General features: G+C 33.2%; 10 non-coding genes across 10 annotated transcripts; all 10 read left to right on the top strand.

Annotated features, from left to right (window-relative positions):
- Window positions 1-448: 448 nt before the first annotated feature.
- On the top strand, window positions 449-522 carry TRNAI-AAU (transfer RNA isoleucine (anticodon AAU)). The gene has a single exon. It is a non-coding gene; the product is annotated as a tRNA-Ile (tRNA).
- Window positions 523-1,310: 788 nt separating this feature from the next.
- On the top strand, window positions 1,311-1,384 carry TRNAI-AAU (transfer RNA isoleucine (anticodon AAU)). Its single transcript has one exon. It is a non-coding gene; the product is annotated as a tRNA-Ile (tRNA).
- A 3,890-nt stretch (window positions 1,385-5,274) lies between these two features.
- TRNAI-AAU (transfer RNA isoleucine (anticodon AAU)) lies at window positions 5,275-5,348 on the top strand. Its single transcript has one exon. It is a non-coding gene; the product is annotated as a tRNA-Ile (tRNA).
- A 789-nt stretch (window positions 5,349-6,137) lies between these two features.
- Window positions 6,138-6,211, top strand: TRNAI-AAU (transfer RNA isoleucine (anticodon AAU)). Its single transcript has one exon. It is a non-coding gene; the product is annotated as a tRNA-Ile (tRNA).
- Window positions 6,212-7,864: 1,653 nt separating this feature from the next.
- Window positions 7,865-7,938, top strand: TRNAI-AAU (transfer RNA isoleucine (anticodon AAU)). The gene has a single exon. It is a non-coding gene; the product is annotated as a tRNA-Ile (tRNA).
- A 6,834-nt stretch (window positions 7,939-14,772) lies between these two features.
- On the top strand, window positions 14,773-14,846 carry TRNAI-AAU (transfer RNA isoleucine (anticodon AAU)). The gene has a single exon. It is a non-coding gene; the product is annotated as a tRNA-Ile (tRNA).
- A 2,512-nt stretch (window positions 14,847-17,358) lies between these two features.
- TRNAI-AAU (transfer RNA isoleucine (anticodon AAU)) lies at window positions 17,359-17,432 on the top strand. The gene has a single exon. It is a non-coding gene; the product is annotated as a tRNA-Ile (tRNA).
- A 5,104-nt stretch (window positions 17,433-22,536) lies between these two features.
- TRNAI-AAU (transfer RNA isoleucine (anticodon AAU)) lies at window positions 22,537-22,610 on the top strand. Its single transcript has one exon. It is a non-coding gene; the product is annotated as a tRNA-Ile (tRNA).
- A 788-nt stretch (window positions 22,611-23,398) lies between these two features.
- On the top strand, window positions 23,399-23,472 carry TRNAI-AAU (transfer RNA isoleucine (anticodon AAU)). The gene has a single exon. It is a non-coding gene; the product is annotated as a tRNA-Ile (tRNA).
- A 2,515-nt stretch (window positions 23,473-25,987) lies between these two features.
- Window positions 25,988-26,061, top strand: TRNAI-AAU (transfer RNA isoleucine (anticodon AAU)). The gene has a single exon. It is a non-coding gene; the product is annotated as a tRNA-Ile (tRNA).
- The last annotated feature ends 975 nt before the right edge of the window (window positions 26,062-27,036 follow it).

Here is a 27,036-nt window from a genome sequence, read left to right as displayed (position 1 = left end):
GCTATATATTTAGTGAGCCTATTAGTTTAGTCTTTAGAGCATAAAGTTAAAAATGCCAAGGACATACCTTCAATCAGTCTCCAAGCCAATACTTGATGCTCCTTTAATGTTGAAAATAGATGTATTTTCTTCTGTATCATGTGTATGTCTATATTTCCTTTGAGGGGAAGCTGATAGAACTATTAGATGAATCAATTGCATATAGGTGATGAATTGTTATTTATTGCTAAAACACATGGAAAAAACATTAATGGTTCTAAGTTCTAACACTAAGTATGAAAATCTCTTTTGTATTGTAATTTTTTTAAAGTCATATTAGTTTCTTCATGTTGATATTATATATTTATAATTTCATGGTAAACCTCTGAAATTCAGCTATCCAAATCTCCCGGGTTAACTATCATTAGCAGTTCTTCACATGCTGGACTTCCAGGAATTTGGGCAAAATGGCTTGTTAGCTCAGATGGTTAGAGCGTGGTGCTAATAACGCCAAGGTCACAGGTTCGATCCCTGTACAGGCCAAGTTTAATTGTTTGTAAAAAGATACATTTTTCTTGTGTCTCATTTTTGACTGTTTATCACCTTGGATCAAACGGAGCTTGAAGGATTGGATGAATATATTTCATATAGTTGTAGAATTAATTATTATTCTGAAAGCTCCTGGAATATCTATTAATGAGACTAAGTTCTAACGCCAAGTAACTAAATCTCTTATTTATTGCAATTCATTGAGGTCATTTTTGTTTTGTCTTGTTGATGAAATATAAAGATAGTATGAATGTAAACAGCTGAATATAAGCTTTCCAACTATCCCGGGTTAACAATCAGTAGCACTTCATCATCTGCTATTTCTTCAATAGTATGCTATATATTTAGTGAGCCTATTAGTTTAGTCTTTAGAGTATAAAGTTAAAATGCCAAGGACATACTTTCAATCAGTCTCCAAGCCAATACTTGATGCTCCTTTAATGTTGCAAATAAATGTATTTTCTTCTGTATCATGTGTATGTCTATATTTCCTTTGAGGGGAAGCTGATAGAATGATTAGATGAATCAATTGCATATAGGTGATGAATTATTATTTATTGCTAAAACACATGGAAAAAACATTAATGGTTCTAAGTTCTAACACTAAGTATGAACATCTCTTTTGTATTGTAATTTTTTTAGAGTCATATTAGTTTCTTCATGTTGATATTATATAAGTATAACTTCATGGTAAACCTCTGAAATTCAGCTATCCAAATCTCCCGGGTTAACTATCATTAGCACTTCTTCATATGCTGGACTTCCAGGAATTTGTGCAAAATGGCCTGTTAGCTCAGATGGTTAGAGCATGGTGCTAATAACGCCAAGGTCACAGGTTCGATCCCTGTACAGGCCAAATTTAGTTGTTTGAAAAAAGATTAATTTTTCTTGTGTCTCATTTTTGACTGTTTATCACCTTGGATCAAACGCTGCTTGAAGGATTGGATGAATATATTTAATATAGTTGTAGAATTAATTATTATTCTGAAAGCTCCTGGAATATCTATTAATGGTTCTAAGTTTTAACACCAAGTAACTAAATCTCTTATTTATTGCAATTCATTGAGGTCATTTTTATTTTGTCTTGTTGATGAAATATAAAGATAGTATGAATGTAAACAGCTGAATATAAGCTTTCCAACTATCCCGGGTTAACAATCGGTAGCACTTCATCATCTGCTATTTCTTCAATAGTATGCTATATATTTAGTGAGCCTATTAGTTTAGTCTTTAGAGCAAAAAGTTAAAAATGCCAAGGACATATTTTCAATCAGTCTCCAAGCCAATACTTGATGCTCCTTTAATGTTGAAAATAGATGTATTTTCTTCTGTATCATGTGTATCTCTATATTTCCTTTGAGGGGAAGCTGATAGAATGATTAAATGAATCAATTGCATATAGGTGATGAATTGTTATTTATTGCTAAAACACATGGAAAAAACATTAATGGTTCTAAATTCTAACACTAAGTATGAACATCTCTTTTGTATTGTAATTTTTTTTAAGTCATATTAGTTTCTTCATGTTGATATTATATATTTATAACTTCATGGTAAACCTCTGAAATTAAGCTTTCCAAATCTCCCAGGTTAACTATCATTAGCACTTCTTCATATGCTGGACTTCCAGGAAATTGTGCAAAACGGCCTGTTAGCTCAGATGGTTAGAGCGTTATGTTATGTTATGTTAAATTTGATTTGTAAAGCGCGCGTACGCCCGTAGGCTTCATGGCGCTGTAGGAAGTTTTCCAGAAACACAACACAACAACAGAAGGACAGCCTGAGACATCTAAGGATAGGCTTCTCTAAAGAGCCAGGTCTTAAAGGCTTGTCTGAAGGCCAGAATATCCTCGTGTGACCTTAAAGAAGCTGGCAGGGAATTCCAGAGGGAGGCAGCAAGAAAGTGAAAGGAGCTGCCGCCCTGACGTTGTTTCCTAACAACAGGCACCGTGAGCAGGCTTTTATGACTGGACCGAAGGTTGCGAGAGGGGACATATCTAGCAAGCAAGTTGATGATAAATTTGGGGCCCTTTCCTTGTAGTGCCCTGAAGATAATGCAGCCGGTTTTAAAGGCCGCCCTCTGGGCTATCGGCAGCCAATGCAGATCTGCCAGGCCTGGCCTGATGGACTGCCATTTAGGAAGCCCGCAGACCAGCCTGGCCGCCTGGTTTTGAACTAGCTGCAGCCTCTTGAGCTGCCCGGCTGGAAGACCCAAATATAAACTATTTGAGTAGTCCAGCCTAGACAGCACAAGGGCGATGGTCACCTGTATCAGGGCAGAGTGGGTTAGGAGATGGGCAATCTTTCTAATCTTGCGCAGCTGAAAAAAGCAGGCGGAGACAACTGTCCCTACCTGACTTTTCAAGGAGAGGTCTTCACTAAAGGTGACTCCAAGGCTCTTGACCGTACGGGATTTGGAAGGGGGATTCCCCATCTCCGGAGGCCAAAATTGAGGTCCCCAACTGAGTTCACTCTTCCCAGGCAAGATCAGTTCAGTCTTGCCTGGGTTGAGTTTTAGGTGGTTAAGGCCCATCCACCTCTGGATGTGAGCCATGACCTCCCTAAACTCAGTAACAGCGTCAGGCGAGCCTAAGGGGAAAATCAATTGCAGATCATCTGCATAGTTAAAGATCCACACTTTGAATTTCCTCAAGGAGTACAAGAGGGGACGCAGGTATATATTAAATAGAAGGGGGGACAGGGAAGAGCCCTGAGGGACACCGCAGTCGTTCTTAATTCTAGGGGCTGTGAAGGTGCCCAGTCTCACTGCTTGAGTCCGGTCAGACAAAAATGATTCCACCCAGCTCAGGGCAGCACCTCTGAGGCCTGCCTGTCCGACACGGCCGACCAAAATGGTGTGGTCGACCGTGTCGAATGCAGCAGACAGGTCAAGGAGTACCAGTGCCTGGTGGACATTCCTGTCTGCATTACACCGAAGTGTGTTCTGGACTGCCAGGGTTACCGTCTCGGTCGAATGGCCTGGACGGAACCCAGCTTGATTGGGCTCCAGAACCCCAGTGGTTTCCACAAAGTTGGAAAGACAGTTGGAGACGTGAGCCTCCAATATCTTAGATAAAAACGGCAACAGGGAAATGGGACGGTAATTTGATGAGTCCCGTGGGTCCAGACCCGTTTTTTTTATCAAAGGGATTAACAGGGCGTGTTTGAAACCAGTAGGTACCCTGCCCTGGGCCAATGATTTATTTAATAGAGGTAGGATACCCTGAGGAATAGTCTGACCGATTTCAGAGAAGATGTGGGGGGGGGCAGATGTCATTTGGGGATCCAGACTTAACCCTCGCCAACAGTGAAGAAAAAGTTTTACCATCGATGGCCGGGAAGGCATCTAGTACAAAGGGATTATAAAAGACGTCATCCAAAGGAAGTAACGTTGGGGAGCTAGCAATGCTCGACTTAATGATGACAATTTTTTCTCTGAAAAAATTATTCAGGGAGTCACATAGCTTCTGCGTGGGCGCTATTGAGGGGGCTGTCCTGTCGTTGTCACAGAGTTCATTGACTATATTAAAAATGTCTTTGGACTTGTTAGATGAAGATAAAATTTTTGTAGAAAAGTAGTTAAGTTTGTGTTGGCTTAAAATTTTTTGATATTTTTTCCTAGAAGCGCAGAAAATTTCCCTATCCTGTGGGGAATAAGTGGCTCTCCACTGTCTTTCTTTCTGTCGAACCCCTAGTTTAAGTGCTCTAAGTTCCTGGGTGAACCATTTGTGGGCATCATTACCTCTAATGTTAGACAAGTGTACGGAGGGGGCGAACAGATCTGCTGCATGGAGGAGCCAGGAGGACAGTGCCCTCTCGTCAACCTCCAAGTCTTCGCCTAATAGGGGAAGGGTATTGTTCAACATGTCCATGAACCCAGAACGGTCCATGGATTTCCATTTACGGAGCGTGGTGCTAATAACGCCAAGGTCACAGGTTCGATCCCTGTACAGGCCAAGTTTAATTGTTTGAAAAAAGATTAATTTTTCTTGTGTCTCATTTTTGACTGTTTATCACCTTGGATCAAACACTGCTTGAAGGATTGGATAAATACATTTGATATAGTTGTAGAATTAATTATTATTCTGAAAGCTCCTGGAATATCTATTAATGGTTCTAAGTTCTAACGCCAAGTAACTTAAACTCTTATTTATTGCAATTTATTGAGGTCATTTTTGTTTTGTCTTGTTGATGAAATATAAAGATAGTATGAATGTAAACAGCTGAATATAAGCTTTCCAACTATCCCGGGTTAACAATCAGTAGCACTTCATCATCTGCTATTTCTTCAATAGTATGCTATATATTTAGTGAGCCTATTAGTTTAGTCTTTAGAGAAACATTTTAAAAATGCCAAGGACATAATTTCAATCAGTCTCCAAGCCAATACTTGATGCTCCTTTAATGTTGAAAATAGATGTATTTTCTTCTGTATCATGTGTATCTTTATATTTCCTTTGAGGGGAAGCTGATAGAATGATTAAATGAATCAATTGCATATAGGTGATGAATTCTTATTTATTGCTAAAACACATGGAAAAAACATTAATGGTTCTAAGTTCTAACACTAAGTAGGAAAATCGCTTTTGTATTGTAATTTTTTTAAAGTCATATTAGTTTCTTCATGTTGATATTATATATTTATAACTTCATGGTAAACCTCTGAAATTAAGCTTTCCAAATCTCCCGGGTTAACTATCATTAGCACTTCTTCATATGCTGGACTTCCAGGAATTTGTGCAAAATGGCCTGTTAGCTCAGATGGTTAGAGCATGGTGCTAATAACGCCAAGGTCACAGGTTCGATCCCTGTACAGGCCAAATTTCATTGTTTGAAAAAAGAGTAATTTTTCTTGTGTCTCATTTTTGACTGTTTATCACCTTGGATCAAACGCTGCTTGAAGGATTGGATGAATATATTTAATATAGTTGTAGAATTAATTATTATTCTGAAAGCTCCTGGAATATCTATTAATGGTTCTAAGTTCTAACACCAAGTAACTAAATCTCTTATTTATTGCAATTCATTGAGGTCATTTTTGTTTTGTCTTGTTGATGAAATATAAAGATAGTATGAATGTAAACAGCTGAATATAAGCTTTCCAACTATCCCGGGTTAACAATCGGTAGCACTTCATCATCTGCTATTTCTTCAATAGTATGCTATATATTTAGTGAGCCTATTAGTTTAGTCTTTAGAGCAAAAAGTTAAAAATGCCAAGGACATATTTTCAATCAGTCTCCAAGCCAATACTTGATGCTCCTTTAATGTTGAAAATAGATGTATTTTCTTCTGTATCATGTGTATCTCTATATTTCCTTTGAGGGGAAGCTGATAGAATGATTAAATGAATCAATTGCATATAGGTGATGAATTGTTATTTATTGCTAAAACACATGGAAAAAACATTAATGGTTCTAAGTTCTAACACTAAGTATGAACATCGCTTTTGTATTGTAATTTTTTTAAAGTCATATTAGTTTCTTCATGTTGATATTATATATTTATAACTTCATGGTAAACCTCTGAAATTAAGCTTTCCAAATCTCCCAGGTTAACTATCATTAGCACTTCTTCATATGCTGGACTTCCAAGAAATTGTGCAAAACGGCCTGTTAGCTCAGATGGTTAGAGCGTGGTGCTAATAACGCCAAGGTCACAGGTTCGATCCCTGTACAGGCCAAGTTTAATTGTTTGAAAAAAGATTAATTTTTCTTGTGTCTCATTTTTGACTGTTTATCACCTTGGATCAAACACTGCTTGAAGGATTGGATAAATACATTTGATATAGTTGTAGAATTAATTATTATTCTGAAAGCTCCTGGAATATCTATTAATGGTTCTAAGTTCTAACGCCAAGTAACTTAAACTCTTATTTATTGCAATTTATTGAGGTCATTTTTGTTTTGTCTTGTTGATGAAATATAAAGATAGTATGAATGTAAACAGCTGAATATAAGCTTTCCAACTATCCCGGGTTAACAATCAATAGCACTTCATCATCTGCTATTTCTTCAATGGTATGCTATATATTTATTGAGCCTATTAGTTTAGTCTTTAGAGCATAAAGTTAAAAATGCCAAGGACATACCTTCAATCAGTCTCCAAGCCAATACTTGATGCTCCTTTAATGTTGAAAATAGATGTATTTTCTTCTGTATCATGTGTATGTCTATATTTCCTTTGAGGGGAAGCTGATAGAACTATTAGATGAATCAATTGCATATAGGTGATGAATTGTTATTTATTGCTAAAACACATGGAAAAAACATTAATGGTTCTAAGTTCTAACACTAAGTATGAAAATCTCTTTTGTTTTGTAATTTTTTTAAAGTCATATTAGTTTCTTCATGTTGATATTATATATTTATAATTTCATGGTAAACCTCTGAAATTCAGCTATCCAAATCTCCCGGGTTAACTATCATTAGCAGTTCTTCACATGCTGGACTTCCAGGAATTTGGGCAAAATGGCTTGTTAGCTCAGATGGTTAGAGCGTGGTGCTAATAACGCCAAGGTCACAGGTTAGATCCCTGTACAGGCCAAGTTTAATTGTTTGAAAAAAGATTAATTTTTCTTGTGTCTCATTTTTGACTGTTTATCACCGTGGATCAAACACTGCTTGAAGGATTGGATGAATACATTTGATATAGTTGTAGAATTAATTATTATTCTGAAAGCTCCTGGAATATCTATTAATGGTGCTAAGTTCTAACTCCAAGTAACTAAATCTCCTATTTATTGCAATTCATTGAGGTCATTTTTGTTTTGTCTTGTTGATGAAATATAAAGATAGTATGAATGTAAACAGCTGAATATAAGCTTTCCAACTATCCCGGGTTAACAATCAGTAGCACTTCATCATCTGCTATTTCTTCAATAGTATGCTATATATTTAGTGAGCCTATTAGTTTAGTCTTTAGAGCAAAATTTTAAAAATGCCAAGGACATAATTTCAATCAGTCTCCAAGCCAATACTTGATGCTCCTTTAATGTTGAAAATAGATGTATTTTCTTCTGTATCATGTGTACCTTTATATTTCCTTTGAGGGGAAGCTGATAGAATGATTAAATGAATCAATTGCATATAGGTGATGAATTCTTATTTATTGCTAAAACACATGGAAAAAACATTAATGGTTCTAAGTTCTAACACTAAGTATGAAAATCTCTTTTGTATTGTAAATTTTTTTAAAGTCATATTAGTTTCTTCATGTTGATATTATATATTTATAACTTCATGGTAAACCTCTGAAATTAAGCTTTCCAAATCTCCCGGGTTAACTATCATTAGCAATTCTTCATATGCTGGACTTCCAGGAATTTGTGCAAAATGGCCTGTTAGCTCAGATGGTTAGAGCATGGTGCTAATAACGCCAAGGTCACAGGTTCGATCCCTGTACAGGCCAAATTTAGTTGTTTGAAAAAAGATTAATTTTTCTTGTGTCTCATTTTTGACTGTTTATCACCTTGGATCAAACGCTGCTTGAAGGATTGGATGAATATATTTAATATAGTTGTAGAATTAATTATTATTCTGAAAGCTCCTGGAATATCTATTAATGGTTCTAAGTTCTAACGCCAAGTAACTTAAACTCTTATTTATTGCAATTTATTGAGGTCATTTTTGTTTTGTCTTGTTGATGAAATATAAAGATAGTATGAATGTAAACAGCTGAATATAAGCTTTCCAACTATCCCGGGTTAACAATCAATAGCACTTCATCATCTGCTATTTCTTCAATGGTATGCTATATATTTATTGAGCCTAGTAGTTTAGTCTTTAGAGCATAACGTTCAAAATGCCAAGGACATACCTTCAATCAGTCTCCAAGCCAATACTTGATGCTCCTTTAATGTTGAAAATAGATGTATTTTCTTCTGTATCATGTGTATGTCTATATTTCCTTTGAGGGGAAGCTGATAGAACGATTAGATGAATCAATTGCATATAGGTGATGAATTGTTATTTATTGCTAAAACACATGGAAAAAACATTAATGGTTCTAAGTTCTAACACTAAGTATGAAAATCTCTTTTGTATTGTAATTTTTTTAAAGTCATATTAGTTTCTTCATGTTGATATTATATATTTATAATGTCATGGTAAACCTCTGAAATTCAGCTATCCAAATCTCCCTGGTTAACTATCATTAGCAGTTCTTCACATGCTGGACTTCCAGGAATTTGGGCAAAATGGCTTGTTAGCTCAGATGGTTAGAGCGTGGTGCTAATAACGCCAAGGTCACATGTTAGATCCCTGTACAGGCCAAGTTTAATTGTTTGAAAAAAGATTAATTTTTCTTGTGTCTCATTTTTGACTGTTTATCACCGTGGATCAAACACTGCTTGAAGGATTGGATGAATATATTTAATATAGTTGTAGAATTAATTATTATTCTGAAAGCTCCTGGAATATCTATTAATGGTTCTAAGTTCTAACACCAAGTAACTAAATCTCTTATTTATTGCAATTCATTGAGGTCATTTTTGTTTTGTCTTGTTGATGAAATATAAAGATAGTATGAATGTAAACAGCTGAATATAAGCTTTCCAACTATCCCGGGTTAACAATCGGTAGCACTTCATCATCTGCTATTTCTTCAATAGTATGCTATATATTTAGTGAGCCTATTAGTTTAGTCTTTAGAGCAAAAAGTTAAAAATGCCAAGGACATATTTTCAATCAATCTCCAAGCCAATACTTGATGCTCCTTTAATGTTGAAAATAGATGTATTTTCTTCTGTATCATGTGTATGTCTATATTTCCTTTGAGGGGAAACTGATAGAATGATTAGATGAATCAATTGCATATAGGTGATGAATTATTATTTATTGCTAAAACACATGGAAAAAACATTAATGGTTCTAAGTTCTAACACTAAGTATGAACATCTCTTTTGTATTGTAATTTTTTTAGAGTCATATTAGTTTCTTCATGTTGATATTATATAAGTATAACTTCATGGTAAACCTCTGAAATTAAGCTTTCCAAATCTCCCGGGTTAACTATCATTAGCACTTCTTCATATGCTGGACTTCCAGGAATTTGTGCAAAACGGCCTGTTAGCTCAGATGGTTAGAGCGTGGTGCTAATAACGCTAAGGTCACAGGTTCAATCCCTGTACAGGCCGAGTTTAATTGTTTGTAAAAAGATTAATTTTTCTTGTGTCTAATTTTTGACTGTTTATCACCTTGGATCAAACGCTGCTTGAAGGATTGGATGAATACATTTGATATAGTTGTAGAATTAATTATTATTCTGAAAGCTCCTGGAATATCTATTAATGGTTCTAAGTTCTAACTCCAAGTAACTAAATCTCCTATTTATTGCAATTCACTGAGGTCATTTTTGTTTTGTCTTGTTGATGAAATATAAAGATAGTATGAATGTAAACAGCTGAATATAAGCTTTCCAACTATCCCGGGTTAACAATCAGTAGCACTTCATCATCTGCTATTTCTTCAATAGTATGCTATATATTTAGTGAGCCTATTAGTTTAGCCTTTAGAGCAAAATTTTAAAAATGCCAAGGACATAATTTCAATCAGTCTCCAAGCCAATACTTGATGCTCCTTTAATGTTGAAAATAGATGTATTTTCTTCTGTATCATGTGTATCTTTATATTTCCTTTGAGGGGAAGCTGATAGAATGATTAAATGAATCAATGCATATAGGTGATGAATTCTTATTTATTGCTAAAACACATGGAAAAAACATTAATGGTTCTAAGTTCTAACACTAAGTATGAAAATCTCTTTTGTATTGTAATTTTTTTAAAGTCATATTAGTTTCTTCATGTTGATATTATATATTTATAACTTCATGGTAAACCTCTGAAATTAAGCTTTCCAAATCTCCCGGGTTAACTATCATTAGCACTTCTTAATATGCTGGACTTCCAGGAGTTTGTGCAAAATGGCCTGTTAGCTCAGATGGTTAGAGCATGGTGCTAATAACGCCAAGGTCACATGTTCGATCCCTGTACAGTCCAAATTTAATTGTTTGAAAAAAGGTTAATTTTTCTTGTGTCTCATTTTTGACTGTTTATCACCTTGGATCAAACGCTGCTTCAAGGATTGGATGAATATATTTAATATAGTTGTAGAATTAAATATTATTCTGAAAGCTCCTGGAATATCTATTAATGGTTCTAAGTTCTAACGCCAAGTAACTAAATCTCTTATTTATTGCAATTCATTGAGGTCATTTTTGTTTTGTCTTGTTGATGAAATATAAAGATATTATAAATGTAAACAGCTGAATATAAGCTTTCCAACTATCCCGGGTTAACAATCGGTAGCACTTCATCATCTGCTATTTCTTTAATAGTATGCTATATATTTAGTGAGCCTATTAGTTTAGTCTTTAGAGCAAAAAGTTAAAAATAGCAAGGACATATTTTCAATCAGTCTCCAAGCCAATACTTGATGCTCCTTTAATGTTGAAAATAGATGTATTTTCTTCTGTATCATGTGTATGTCTATATTTCCTTTGAGGGGAAGCTGATAGAACTATTAGATGAATCAATTGCATATAGGTGATGAATTGTTATTTATTGCTAAAACACATGGAAAAAACATTAATGGTTCTAAGTTCTAACACTAAGTATGAAAATCTCTTTTGTTTTGTAATTTTTTTAAAGTCATATTAGTTTCTTCATGTTGATATTATATATTTATAATTTCATGGTAAACCTCTGAAATTCAGCTATCCAAATCTCCCGGGTTAACTATCATTAGCAGTTCTTCACATGCTGGACTTCCAGGAATTTGGGCAAAATGGCTTGTTAGCTCAGATGGTTAGAGCGTGGTGCTAATAACGCCAAGGTCACATGTTAGATCCCTGTACAGGCCAAGTTTAATTGTTTGAAAAAAGATTAATTTTTCTTGTGTCTCATTTTTGACTGTTTATCACCGTGGATCAAACACTGCTTGAAGGATTGGATGAATATATTTAATATAGTTGTAGAATTAATTATTATTCTGAAAGCTCCTGGAATATCTATTAATGGTTCTAAGTTCTAACACCAAGTAACTAAATCTCTTATTTATTGCAATTCATTGAGGTCATTTTTGTTTTGTCTTGTTGATGAAATATAAAGATAGTATGAATGTAAACAGCTGAATATAAGCTTTCCAACTATCCCGGGTTAACAATCGGTAGCACTTCATCATCTGCTATTTCTTCAATAGTATGCTATATATTTAGTGAGCCTATTAGTTTAGTCTTTAGAGCAAAAAGTTAAAAATGCCAAGGACATATTTTCAATCAATCTCCAAGCCAATACTTGATGCTCCTTTAATGTTGAAAATAGATGTATTTTCTTCTGTATCATGTGTATGTCTATATTTCCTTTGAGGGGAAGCTGATAGAATGATTAGATGAATCAATTGCATATAGGTGATGAATTATTATTTATTGCTAAAACACATGGAAAAAACATTAATGGTTCTAAGTTCTAACACTAAGTATGAACATCTCTTTTGTATTGTAATTTTTTTAGAGTCATATTAGTTTCTTTATGTTGATATTATATAAGTATAACTTCATGGTAAACCTCTGAAATTAAGCTTTCCAAATCTCCCGGGTTAACTATCATTAGCACTTCTTCATATGCTGGACTTCCAGGAATTTGTGCAAAACGGCCTGTTAGCTCAGATGGTTAGAGCGTGGTGCTAATAACGCTAAGGTCACAGGTTCAATCCCTGTACAGGCCGAGTTTAATTGTTTGTAAAAAGATTAATTTTTCTTGTGTCTAATTTTTGACTGTTTATCACCTTGGATCAAACGCTGCTTGAAGGATTGGATGAATACATTTGATATAGTTGTAGAAATAATTATTATTCTGAAAGCTCCTGGAATATCTATTAATGGTTCTAAGTTCTAACTCCAAGTAACTAAATCTCCTATTTATTGCAATTCACTGAGGTCATTTTTGTTTTGTCTTGTTGATGAAATATAAAGATAGTATGAATGTAAACAGCTGAATATAATATAAGCTTTCCAACTATCCCGGGTTAACAATCAGTAGCACTTCATCATCTGCTATTTCTTCAATAGTATGCTATATATTTAGTGAGCCTATTAGTTTAGCCTTTAGAGCAAAATTTTAAAAATGCCAAGGACATAATTTCAATCAGTCTCCAAGCCAATACTTGATGCTCCTTTAATGTTGAAAATAGATGTATTTTCTTCTGTATCATGTGTATCTTTATATTTCCTTTGAGGGGAAGCTGATAGAATGATTAAATGAATCAATGCATATAGGTGATGAATTCTTATTTATTGCTAAAACACATGGAAAAAACATTAATGGTTCTAAGTTCTAACACTAAGTATGAAAATCTCTTTTGTATTGTAATTTTTTTAAAGTCATATTAGTTTCTTCATGTTGATATTATATATTTATAACTTCATGGTAAACCTCTGAAATTAAGCTTTCCAAATCTCCCGGGTTAACTATCATTAGCACTTCTTAATATGCTGGACTTCCAGGAGTTTGTGCAAAATGGCCTGTTAGCTCAAATGGTTAGAGCATGGTGCTAATAACGCCAAGGTCACAGGTTCGATCCCTGTACAGGCCAAATTTAATTGTTTGAAAAAAGGTTAATTTTTCTTGTGTCTCATTTTTGACTGTTTATCACCTTGGATCAAACGCTGCTTCAAGGATTGGATGAATATATTTAATATAGTTGTAGAATTAAATATTATTCTGAAAGCTCCTGGAATATCTATTAATGGTTCTAAGTTCTAACGCCAAGTAACTAAATCTCTTATTTATTGCAATTCATTGAGGTCATTTTTGTTTTGTCTTGTTGATGAAATATAAAGATATTATGAATGTAAACAGCTGAATATAAGCTTTCCAACTATCCCGGGTTAACAATCGGTAGCACTTCATCATCTGCTATTTCTTTAATAGTATGCTATATATTTAGTGAGCCTATTAGTTTAGTCTTTAGAGCAAAAAGTTAAAAATAGCAAGGACATATTTTCAATCAGTCTCCAAGCCAATACTTGATGCTCCTTTAATGTTGAAAATAGATGTATTTTCTTCTGTATCATGTGTATGTCTATATTTCCTTTGAGGGGAAGCTGATAGAATGATTAGTTGAATCAATTGCATATAGGTGATGAATTGTTATTTATTGCTAAAACACATGGAAAAAACATTAATGGTTCTAAGTTCTAACACTAAGTATGAAAATCTCTTTTGTATTGTAATTTTTTTAAAGTCATATTAGTTTCTTCATGTTGATATTATATATTTATAATTTCATGGTAAACCTCTGAAATTCAGCTATCCAAATCTCCCGGGTTAACTATCATTAGCAGTTCTTCACATGCTGGACTTCCAAGAATTTGGGCAAAATGGCTTGTTAGCTCAGATGGTTAGAGCGTGGTGCTAATAACGCCAAGGTCACAGGTTAGATCCCTGTACAGGCCAAGTTTAATTGTTTGAAAAAAGATTAATTTTTCTTGTGTCTCATTTTTGACTGTTTATCACCGTGGATCAAACACTGCTTGAAGGATTGGATGAATACATTTGATATAGTTGTAGAATTAATTATTATTCTGAAAGCTCCTGGAATATCTATTAATGGTGCTAAGTTCTAACTCCAAGTAACTAAATCTCCTATTTATTGCAATTCATTGAGGTCATTTTTGTTTTGTCTTGTTGATGAAATATAAAGATAGTATGAATGTAAACAGCTGAATATAAGCTTTCCAACTATCCCGGGTTAACAATCAGTAGCACTTCATCATCTGCTATTTCTTCAATAGTATGCTATATATTTAGTGAGCCTATTAGTTTAGTCTTTAGAGCAAAATTTTAAAAATGCCAAGGACATAATTTCAATCAGTCTCCAAGCCAATACTTGATGCTCCTTTAATGTTGAAAATAGATGTATTTTCTTCTGTATCATGTGTACCTTTATATTTCCTTTGAGGGGAAGCTGATAGAATGATTAAATGAATCAATTGCATATAGGTGATGAATTCTTATTTATTGCTAAAACACATGGAAAAAACATTAATGGTTCTAAGTTCTAACACTAAGTATGAAAATCTCTTTTGTATTGTAAATTTTTTTAAAGTCATATTAGTTTCTTCATGTTGATATTATATATTTATAACTTCATGGTAAACCTCTGAAATTAAGCTTTCCAAATCTCCCGGGTTAACTATCATTAGCAATTCTTCATATGCTGGACTTCCAGGAATTTGTGCAAAATGGCCTGTTAGCTCAGATGGTTAGAGCATGGTGCTAATAACGCCAAGGTCACAGGTTCGATCCCTGTACAGGCCAAATTTAGTTGTTTGAAAAAAGATTAATTTTTCTTGTGTCTCATTTTTGACTGTTTATCACCTTGGATCAAACGCTGCTTGAAGGATTGGATGAATATATTTAATATAGTTGTAGAATTAATTATTATTCTGAAAGCTCCTGGAATATCTATTAATGGTTCTAAGTTCTAACGCCAAGTAACCTAAACTCTTATTTATTGCAATTTATTGAGGTCATTTTTGTTTTGTCTTGTTGATGAAATATAAAGATAGTATGAATGTAAACAGCTGAATATAAGCTTTCCAACTATCCCGGGTTAACAATCAATAGCACTTCATCATCTGCTATTTCTTCAATGGTATGCTATATATTTATTGAGCCTAGTAGTTTAGTCTTTAGAGCATAACGTTCAAAATGCCAAGGACATACCTTCAATCAGTCTCCAAGCCAATACTTGATGCTCCTTTAATGTTGAAAATAGATGTATTTTCTTCTGTATCATGTGTATGTCTATATTTCCTTTGAGGGGAAGCTGATAGAACGATTAGATGAATCAATTGCATATAGGTGATGAATTGTTATTTATTGCTAAAACACATGGAAAAAACATTAATGGTTCTAAGTTCTAACACTAAGTATGAAAATCTCTTTTGTATTGTAATTTTTTTAAAGTCATATTAGTTTCTTCATGTTGATATTATATATTTATAATGTCATGGTAAACCTCTGAAATTCAGCTATCCAAATCTCCCTGGTTAACTATCATTAGCAGTTCTTCACATGCTGGACTTCCAGGAATTTGGGCAAAATGGCTTGTTAGCTCAGATGGTTAGAGCGTGGTGCTAATAACGCCAAGGTCACATGTTAGATCCCTGTACAGGCCAAGTTTAATTGTTTGAAAAAAGATTAATTTTTCTTGTGTCTCATTTTTGACTGTTTATCACCGTGGATCAAACACTGCTTGAAGGATTGGATGAATATATTTAATATAGTTGTGGAATTAATTATTATTCTGAAAGCTCCTGGAATATCTATTAATGGTTCTAAGTTCTAACACCAAGTAACTAAATCTCTTATTTATTGCAATTCATTGAGGTCATTTTTGTTTTGTCTTGTTGATGAAATATAAAGATAGTATGAATGTAAACAGCTGAATATAAGCTTTCCAACTATCCCGGGTTAACAATCGGTAGCACTTCATCATCTGCTATTTCTTCAATAGTATGCTATATATTTAGTGAGCCTATTAGTTTAGTCTTTAGAGCAAAAAGTTAAAAATGCCAAGGACATATTTTCAATCAATCTCCAAGCCAATACTTGATGCTCCTTTAATGTTGAAAATAGATGTATTTTCTTCTGTATCATGTGTATGTCTATATTTCCTTTGAGGGGAAGCTGATAGAATGATTAGATGAATCAATTGCATATAGGTGATGAATTATTATTTATTGCTAAAACACATGGAAAAAACATTAATGGTTCTAAGTTCTAACACTAAGTATGAACATCTCTTTTGTATTGTAATTTTTTTAGAGTCATATTAGTTTCTTCATGTTGATATTATATAAGTATAACTTCATGGTAAACCTCTGAAATTAAGCTTTCCAAATCACCCGGGTTAACTATCATTAGCACTTCTTCATATGCTGGACTTCCAGGAATTTGTGCAAAAGGCCTGTTAGCTCAGATGGTTAGAGCGTGGTGCTAATAACGCTAAGGTCACAGGTTCAATCCCTGTACAGGCCGAGTTTAATTGTTTGTAAAAAGATTAATTTTTCTTGTGTCTAATTTTTGACTGTTTATCACCTTGGATCAAACGCTGCTTGAAGGATTGGATGAATACATTTGATATAGTTGTAGAATTATTTTTATTCTGAAAGCTCCTGGAATATCTATTAATGGTTCTAAGTTCTAACTCCAAGTAACTAAATCTCCTATTTATTGCAATTCACTGAGGTCATTTTTGTTTTGTCTTGTTGATGAAATATAAAGATAGTATGAATGTAAACAGCTGAATATAAGCTTTCCAACTATCCCGGGTTAACAATCAGTAGCACTTCATCATCTGCTATTTCTTCAATAGTATGCTATATATTTAGTGAGCCTATTAGTTTAGCCTTTAGAGCAAAATTTTAAAAATGCCAAGGACATAATTTCAATCAGTCTCCAAGCCAATACTTGATGCTCCTTTAATGTTGAAAATAGATGTATTTTCTTCTGTATCATGTGTATCTTTATATTTCCTTTGAGGGGAAGCTGATACAATGATTAAATGAATCAATGCATATAGGTGATGAATTCTTATTTATTGCTAAAACACATGGAAAAAACATTAATGGTTCTAAGTTCTAACACTAAGTATGAAAATCTCTTTTGTATTGTAATTTTTTTAAAGTCATATTAGTTTCTTCATGTTGATATTATATATTTATAACTTCATGGTAAACCTCTGAAATTAAGCTTTCCAAATCTCCCGGGTTAACTATCATTAGCACTTCTTAATATGCTGGACTTCCAGGAGTTTGTGCAAAATGGCCTGTTAGCTCAGATGGTTAGAGCATGGTGCTAATAACGCCAAGGTCACAGGTTCGATCCCTGTACAGGCCAAATTTAATTGTTTGAAAAAAGATTAATTTTTCTTGTGTCTCATTTTTGACTGTTTATCACCTTGGATCAAACGCTGCTTCAAGGATTGGATGAATATATTTAATATAGTTGTAGAATTAAATATTATTCTGAAAGCTCCTGGAATATCTATTAATGGTTCTAAGTTCTAACACCAAGTAACTAAATCTCTTATTTATTGCAATTCATTGAGGTCATTTTTGTTTTGTCTTGTTGATGAAATATAAAGATAGTATGAATGTAAACAGCTGAATATAAGCTTTCCAACTATCCCGGGTTAACAATCGGTAGCACTTCATCATCTGCTATTTCTTCAATAGTATGCTATATATTTAGTGAGCCTATTAGTTTAGTCTTTAGAGCAAAAAGTTAAAAATGCCAACGACATATTTTCAATCAGTCTCCAAGCCAATACTTGATGCTCCTTTAATGTTGAAAATAGATGTATTTTCTTCTGTATCATGTGTATGTCTATATTTCCTTCGAGGGGAAGCTGATAGAACGATTAGATGAATCAATTGCATATAGGTGATGAATTGTTATTTATTGCTAAAACACATGGAAAAAACATTAATGGTTCTAAGTTCTAACACTAAGTATGAAAATCTCTTTTGTATTGTAATTTTTTTAAAGTCATATTAGTTTCTTCATGTTGATATTATATATTTATAACTTCATGGTAAACCTCTGAAATTAAGCTTTCCAAATCTCCCGGGTTAACTATCATTAGCACTTCTTAATATGCTGGACTTCCAGGAGTTTGTGCAAAATGGCCTGTTAGCTCAGATGGTTAGAGCATGGTGCTAATAACGCCAAGGTCACAGGTTTGATCCCTGTACAGGCCAAATTTAATTGTTTGAAAAAAGGTTAATTTTTCTTGTGTCTCATTTTTGACTGTTTATCACCTTGGATCAAACGCTGCTTCAAGGATTGGATGAATATATTTAATATAGTTGTAGAATTAAATATTATTCTGAAAGCTCCTGGAATATCTATTAATGGTTCTAAGTTCTAACACCAAGTAACTAAATCTCTTATTTATTGCAATTCATTGAGGTCATTTTTGTTTTGTCTTGTTGATGAAATATAAAGATAGTATGAATGTAAACAGCTGAATATAAGCTTTCCAACTATCCCGGGTTAACAATCGGTAGCACTTCATCATCTGCTATTTCTTCAATAGTATGCTATATATTTAGTGAGCCTATTAGTTTAGTCTTTAGAGCAAAAAGTTAAAAATGCCAACGACATATTTTCAATCAGTCTCCAAGCCAATACTTGATGCTCCTTTAATGTTGAAAATAGATGTATTTTCTTCAGTATCATGTGTATGTCTATATTTCCTTTGAGGGGAAGCTGATAGAACGATTAGATGAATCAATTGCATATAGGTGATGAATTGTTATTTATTGCTAAAACACATGGAAAAAACATTAATGGTTCTAAGTTCTAACACTAAGTATGAAAATCTCTTTTGTATTGTAATTTTTTTAAAGTCATATTAGTTTCTTCATGTTGATATTATATATTTATAATTTCATGGTAAACCTCTGAAATTCAGCTATCCAAATCTCCCGGGTTAACTATCATTAGCAGTTCTTCACATGCTGGACTTCCAGGAATTTGCGCAAAATGGCTTGTTAGCTCAGATGGTTAGAGCGTGGTGCTAATAACGCCAAGGTCACAGGTTAGATCCCTGTACAGGCCAAGTTTAATTGTTTGAAAAAAGATTAATTTTTCTTGTGTCTCATTTTTGACTGTTTATCACCGTGGATCAAACACTGCTTGAAGGATTGGATGAATACATTTGATATAGTTGTAGAATTAATTATTATTCTGAAAGCTCCTGGAATATCTATTAATGGTTCTAAGTTCTAACTCCAAGTAACTAAATCTCTTATTTATTGCAATTCATTGAGGTCATTTTTGTTTTGTCTCGTTGATGAAATATAAAGATAGTATGAATGTAAACAGCTGAATATAAGCTTTCCAACTATCCCGGGTTAACAATCAGTAGCACTTCATCATCTGCTATTTCTTCAATAGTATGCTATATATTTAGTGAGCCTATTAGTTTAGTCTTTAGAGCAAAAAGTTAAAAATGCCAAGGACATACTTTCAATCAGTCTCCAAGCCAATACTTGATGCTCCTTTAATGTTGAAAATAGATGTATTTTCTTCTGTATCATGTGTATCTCTATATTTCCTTTGAGGGGGAGCTGATAGAATGATTAAATTAATCAATTGCATATAGGTGATGAATTGTTATTTATTGCTAAAACACATGGAAAAAACATTAATGGTTCTAAGTTCTAACACTAAGTATGAAAATCTCTTTTGTATTGTAAATTTTTTTAAAGTCATATTAGTTTCTTCATGTTGATATTATATATTTATAACTTCATGGTAAACCTCTGAAATTAAGCTTTCCAAATCTCCCGGGTTAACTATCATTAGCACTTCTTCATATGCTGGACTTCCAGGAATTAGTGCAAAACGGCCTGTTAGCTCAGATGGTTAGAGCGTGGTGCTAATAACGCCAAGGTCACAGGATCAATCCCTGTACAGGCCGAGTTTAATTGTTTGTAAAAAGATTAATTTTTCATGTGTCTAATTTTTGACTGTTTATCACCTTGGATCAAATGCTGCTTGAAGGATTGGATGAATACATTTGATATAGTTGTAGAATTAATTATTATTCTGAAAGCTCCTGGAATATCTATTAATGGTTCTAAGTTCTAACTCCAAGTAACTAAATCTCCTATTTATTGCAATTCATTGAGGTCATTTTTGTTTTGTCTTGTTGATGAAATATAAAGATAGTATGAATGTAAACAGCTGAATATAAGCTTTCCAACTATCCCGGGTTAACAATCAGTAGCACTTCATCATCTGCTATTTCTTCAATAGTATGCTATATATTTAGTGAGCCTATTAGTTTAGTCTTTAGAGCAAAATTTTAAAAATGCCAAGGACATAATTTCAATCAGTCTCCAAGCCAATACTTGATGCTCCTTTAATGTTGAAAATAGATGTATTTTCTTCTGTATCATGTGTATCTTTATATTTCCTTTGAGGGGAAGCTGATAGAATGATTAAATGAATCAATTGCATATAGGTGATGAATTCTTATTTATTGCTAAAACACATGGAAAAAACATTAATGGTTCTAAGTTCTAACACTAAGTATGAAAATCTCGTTTGTATTGTATTTTTTTTAAAGTCATATTAGTTTCTTCATGTTGATATTATATATTTATAACTTCATGGTAAACCTCTGAAATTAAGCTTTCCAAATCTCCCGGGTTAACTATCATTAGCACTTCTTCATATGCTGGACTTCCAGCAATTCATGCAAAACGGCCTGTTAGCTCAGATGGTTAGAGTGTGGTGCTAATAACGCCAAGCTCACAGGTTCGATCCCTGTACAGGCCAAGTTTAATTGTTTGTAAAAAGATAAATTTTTCTTGTGTCTCATTTTTGACTGTTTATCACCTTGGATCAAACGGAGCTTGAAGGATTGGATGAATATATTTCATATAGTTGTAGATTTAATTATTATTCTGAAAGCTCCTGGAATATCTATTAATGAGACTAAGTTCTAACGCCAAGTAACTAAATCTCTTATTTATTGCAATTCATTGAGGTCATTTTTGTTTTGTCTTGTTGATGAAATATAAAGATAGTATGAATGTAAACAGCTGAATATAAGCTTTCCAACTATCCCGGGTTAACAATCAGTAGCACTTCATCATCTGCTATTTCTTCAATAGTATGCTATATATTTAGTGAGCCTATTAGTTTAGTCTTTAGAGTATAAAGTTAAAAATGCCAAGGACATACTTTCAATCAGTCTCCAAGCCAATACTTGATGCTCCTTTAATTTTGAAAATAGATGTATTTTCTTCTGTATCATGTGTATGTCTATATTTCCTTTGAGGGGAAGCTGATAGAATGATTAGATGAATCAATTGCATATAGGTGATGAATTATTATTTGTTGCTAAAACACATGGAAAAAACATTAATGGTTCTAAGTTCTAACACTAAGTATGAACATCTCTTTTGTATTGTAATTTTTTAGAGTCATATTAGTTTCTTCATGTTGATATTATATAAGTATAACTTCATGGTAAACCTCTGAAATTAAGCTTTCCAAATCTCCCGGGTTAACTATCATTAGCACTTCTTCATATGCTGGACTTCCAGGAATTTGTGCAAAACGGCCTGTTAGCTCAGATGGTTAGAGTGTGGTGCTAATAACGCTAAGGTCACAGGTTCAATCCCTGTACAGGCCGAGTTTAATTGTTTGTAAAAAGATTAATTTTTCTTGTGTCTAATTTTTGGCTGTTTATCACCTTGGATCAAACGCTGCTTGAAGGATTGGATGAATACATTTGATATAGTTGTAGAATTAATTATTATTCTGAAAGCTCCTGGAATATCTATTAATGGTTCTAAGTTCTAACTCCAAGTAACTAAATCTCTTATTTATTGCAATTCATTGAGGTCATTTTTGTTTTGTCTCGTTGATGAAATATAAAGATAGTATGAATGTAAACAGCTGAATATAAGCTTTCCAACTATCCCGGGTTAACAATCAGTAGCACTTCATCATCTGCTATTTCTTCAATAGTATGCTATATATTTAGTGAGCCTATTAGTTTAGTCTTTAGAGCAAAAAGTTAAAAATGCCAAGGACATACTTTCAATCAGTCTCCAAGCCAATACTTGATGCTCCTTTAATGTTGAAAATAGATGTATTTTCTTCTGTATCATGTGTATCTCTATATTTCCTTTGAGGGGGAGCTGATAGAATGATTAAATGAATCAATTGCATATAGGTGATGAATTGTTATTTATTGCTAAAACACATTTAAAAAAACATTAATGGTTCTAAGTTCTAACACTAAGTATGAAAATCTCTTTTGTATTGTAATTTTTTAAAGTCATATTAGTTTCTTCATGTTGATATTATATATTTATAACTTCATGGTAAACCTCTGAAATTAAGCTTTCCAAATCTCCCGGGTTAACTATCATTAGCACTTCTTCATATGCTGGACTTCCAGGAATTTGTGCAAAATGGCCTGTTAGCTCAGATGGTTAGAGCATGGTGCTAATAACGCCAAGGTCACAGGTTCGATCCCTGTACAGGCCAAATTTAATTGTTTGAAAAAAGAATAATTTTTCTTGTGTCTCATTTTTGACTGTTTATCACCTTGGATCAAACGCTGCTTGAAGGATTGGATGAATATATTTAATATAGTTGTAGAATTAATTATTATTCTGAAAGCTCCTGGAATATCTATTAATGGTTCTAAGTTCTAACACCAAGTAACTAAATCTCTTATTTATTGCAATTCATTGAGGTCATTTTTGTTTTGTCTTGTTGATGAAATATAAAGATAGTATGAATGTAAACAGCTGAATATAAGCTTTCCAACTATCCCGGGTTAACAATTGGTAGCACTTCATCATCTGCTATTTCTTCAATAGTATGCTATATATTTAGTGAGCCTATTAGTTTAGTCTTTAGAGCAAAAAGTTAAAAATGCCAAGGACATATTTTCAATCAGTCTCCAAGCCAATACTTGATGCTCCTTTAATGTTGAAAATAGATGTATTTTCTTCTGTATCATGTCTATCCCTATATTTCCTTTGAGGGGAAGCTGATAGAATGATTAAATGAATCAATTGCATATAGGTGATGAATTGTTATTTATTGCTAAAACACATGGAAAAAACATTAATGGTTCTAAGTTCTAACACTAAGTATGAACATCTCTTTTGTATTGTAATTTTTTTAAGTCATATTAGTTTCTTCATGTTTATATTATATATTTATAACTTCGTGGTAAACCTCTGAAATTAAGCTTTCCAAATCTCCCAGGTTAACTATCATTAGCACTTCTTCATATGCTGGACTTCCAGGAAATTGTGCAAAACGGCCTGTTAGCTCAGATGGTTAGAGCGTGGTGCTAATAACGCCAAGGTCACAGGTTCGATCCCTGTACAGGCCAAGTTTAATTGTTTGAAAAAAGATTAATTTTTCTTGTGTCTCATTTTTGACTGTTTATCACCTTGGATCAAACACTGCTTGAAGGATTGGATAAATACATTTGATATAGTTGTAGAATTAATTATTATTCTGAAAGCTCCTGGAATATCTATTAATGGTTCTAAGTTCTAACGCCAAGTAACTTAAACTCTTATTTATTGCAATTTATTGAGGTCATTTTTGTTTTGTCTTGTTGATGAAATATAAAGATAGTATGAATGTAAACAGCTGAATATAAGCTTTCCAACTATCCCGGGTTAACAATCAATAGCACTTCATCATCTACTATTTCTTCAATGGTATGCTATATATTTATTGAGCCTATTAGTTTAGTCTTTAGAGCATAAAGTTAAAAATGCCAAGGACATACCTTTGATCAGTCTCCAAGCCAATACTTGATGCTCCTTTAATGTTGAAAATAGATGTATTTTCTTCTGTATCATGTGTATGTCTATATTTCCTTTGAGGGGAAGCTGATAGAACGATTAGATGAATCAATTGCATATAGGTGATGAATTGTTATTTATTGCTAAAACACATGGAAAAAAACATTAATGGTTCTAAGTTCTAACACTAAGTATGAAAATCTCTTTTGTATTGTAATTTTTTTAAAGTCATATTAGTTTCTTCATGTTGATATTATATATTTATAATTTCATGGTAAACCTCTGAAATTCAGCTATCCAAATCTCCCGGGTTAACTATCATTAGCAGTTCTTCACATGCTGGACTTCCAGGAATTTGGGCAAAATGGCTTGTTAGCTCAGATGGTTAGAGCGTGGTGCTAATAACGCCAAGGTCACAGGTTAGATCCCTGTACAGTCCAAGTTTAATTGTTTGAAAAAAGATTAATTTTTCTTGTGTCTCATTTTTGACTGTTTATCACCGTGGATCAAACACTGCTTGAAGGATTGGATGAATACATTTGATATAGTTGTAGAATTAATTATTATTCTGAAAGCTCCTGGAATATCTATTAATGGTTCTAAGTTCTAACTCCAAGTAACTAAATCTCTTATTTATTGCAATTCATTGAGGTCATTTTTGTTTTGTCTTGTTGATGAAATATAAAGATAGTATGAATGTAAACAGCTGAATATAAGCTTTCCAACTATCCCGGGTTAACAATCAGTAGCACTTCATCATCTGCTATTTCTTCAATAGTATGCTATATATTTAGTGAGCCTATTAGTTTAGTCTTTAGAGCAAAAAGTTAAAAATGCCAAGGACATACTTTCAATCAGTCTCCAAGCCAATACTTGATGCTCCTTTAATGTTGAAAATAGATGTATTTTCTTCTGTATCATGTGTATCTCTATATTTCCTTTGAGGGGGAGCTGATAGAATGATTAAATGAATCAATTGCATATAGGTGATGAATTGTTATTTATTGCTAAAACACATGGAAAAAACATTAATGGTTCTAAGTTCTAACACTAAGTATGAAAATCTCTTTTGTATTGTAATTTTTTTAAAGTCATATTAGTTTCTTCATGTTGATATTATATATTTATAACTTCATGGTAAACCTCTGAAATTAAGCTTTCCAAATCTCCCGGGTTAACTATCATTAGCACTTCTTCATATGCTGGACTTCCAGCAATTCATGCAAAACGGCCTGTTAGCTCAGATGGTTAGAGTGTGGTGCTAATAACGCCAAGGTCACAGGTTCGATCCCTGTACAGGCCAAGTTTAATTGTTTGTAAAAAGATAAATTTTCTTGTGTCTAATTTTTGACTGTTTATCACCTTCGATCAAACGGAGCTTGAAGGATTGGATGAATATATTTCATATAGTTGTAGAATTAATTATTATTCTGAAAGCTCCTGGAATATCTATTAATGAGTCTAAGTTCTAACGCCAAGTAACTAAATCTCTTATTTATTGCAATTCATTGAGGTCATTTTTGTTTTGTCTTGTTGATGAAATGTAAAGATAGTATGAATGTAAACAGCTGAATATAAGCTTTCCAACTATCCCGGGTTAACAATCAGTAGCACTTCATCATCTGCTATTTCTTCAATAGTATGCTATATATTTAGTGAGCCTATTAGTTTAGTCTTTAGAGCAAAAAGTTAAAAATGCCAAGGACATACTTTCAATCAGTCTCCAAGCCAATACTTGATGCTCCTTTAATGTTGAAAATAGATGTATTTTCTTCTGTATCATGTGTATCTCTATATTTCCTTTGAGGGGGAGCTGATAGAATGATTAAATGAATCAATTGCATATAGGTGATGAATTGTTATTTATTGCTAAAACACATGGAAAAAACATTAATGGTTCTAAGTTCTAACACTAAGTATGAAAATCTCTTTTGTATTGTAATTTTTTTAAAGTCATATTAGTTTCTTCATGTTGATATTATATATTTATAACTTCATGGTAAACCTCTGAAATTAAGCTTTCCAAATCTCCCGGGTTAACTATCATTAGCACTTCTTCATATGCTGGACTTCCAGGAATTTGTGCAAAATGGCCTGTTAGCTCAGATGGTTAGAGCATGGTGCTAATAACGCCAAGGTCACAGGTTCGATCCCTGTACAGGCCAAATTTAATTGTTTGACAAAAGATTAATTTTTCTTGTGTCTCATTTTTGACTGTTTATCACCTTGGATCAAACGCTGCTTGAAGGATTGGATGAATATATTTAATATAGTTGTAGAATTAATTATTATTCTGAAAGCTCCTGGAATATCTATTAATGGTTCTAAGTTCTAACACCAAGTAACTAAATCTCTTATTTATTGCAATTCATTGAGGTCATTTTTGTTTTGTCTTGTTGATGAAATATAAAGATAGTATGAATGTAAACAGCTGAATATAAGCTTTCCAACTATCCCGGGTTAACAATTGGTAGCACTTCATCATCTGCTATTTCTTCAATAGTATGCTATATATTTAGTGAGCCTATTAGTTTAGTCTTTAGAGCAAAAAGTTAAAAATGCCAAGGACATACTTTCAATCAGTCTCCAAGCCAATACTTGATGCTCCTTTAATGTTGAAAATAGATGTATTTTCTTCTGTATCATGTGTATGTCTATATTTCCTTTGAGGGGGAGCTGATAGAATGATTAAATGAATCAATTGCATATCGGTGATGAATTGTTATTTATTGCTAAAACACATGGAAAAAACATTAATGGTTCTAAGATCTAACACTAAGTATGAAAATCTCTTTTGTATTGTAATTTTTTTAAAGTCATATTAGTTTCTTCATGTTGATATTATATATTTATAACTTCATGGTAAACCTCTGAATTTAAGCTTTCCAAATCTCCCGGGTTAACTATCATTAGCACTTCTTCATATGCTGGACTTCCAAGAGTTTATGCAAAATTGCCTGTTAGCTCAGATAGTTAGAGCGTGGTTCTAATAGCGACAAGGTCACAGGTTCGATCCCTATACAGGCGAAGTTTAATTGTTTGAAAAAAGATTAATTTTTTCCTGCCTCACATTCTTGACTATTTATTACCTTGGATCAAACGCTGCTTGAAGGATTGGATAAATACATTTGATATAGTTG

This window comes from Lissotriton vulgaris, chromosome 12 (genome assembly GCF_964263255.1).
Source record: "Lissotriton vulgaris chromosome 12, aLisVul1.2, whole genome shotgun sequence".
Lineage (NCBI taxonomy): Eukaryota > Metazoa > Chordata > Amphibia > Caudata > Salamandridae > Lissotriton > Lissotriton vulgaris.
The sequence above is the reverse complement of the archived record's forward strand: the minus strand, read 5'-3'. Positions and strand labels throughout refer to the sequence as shown.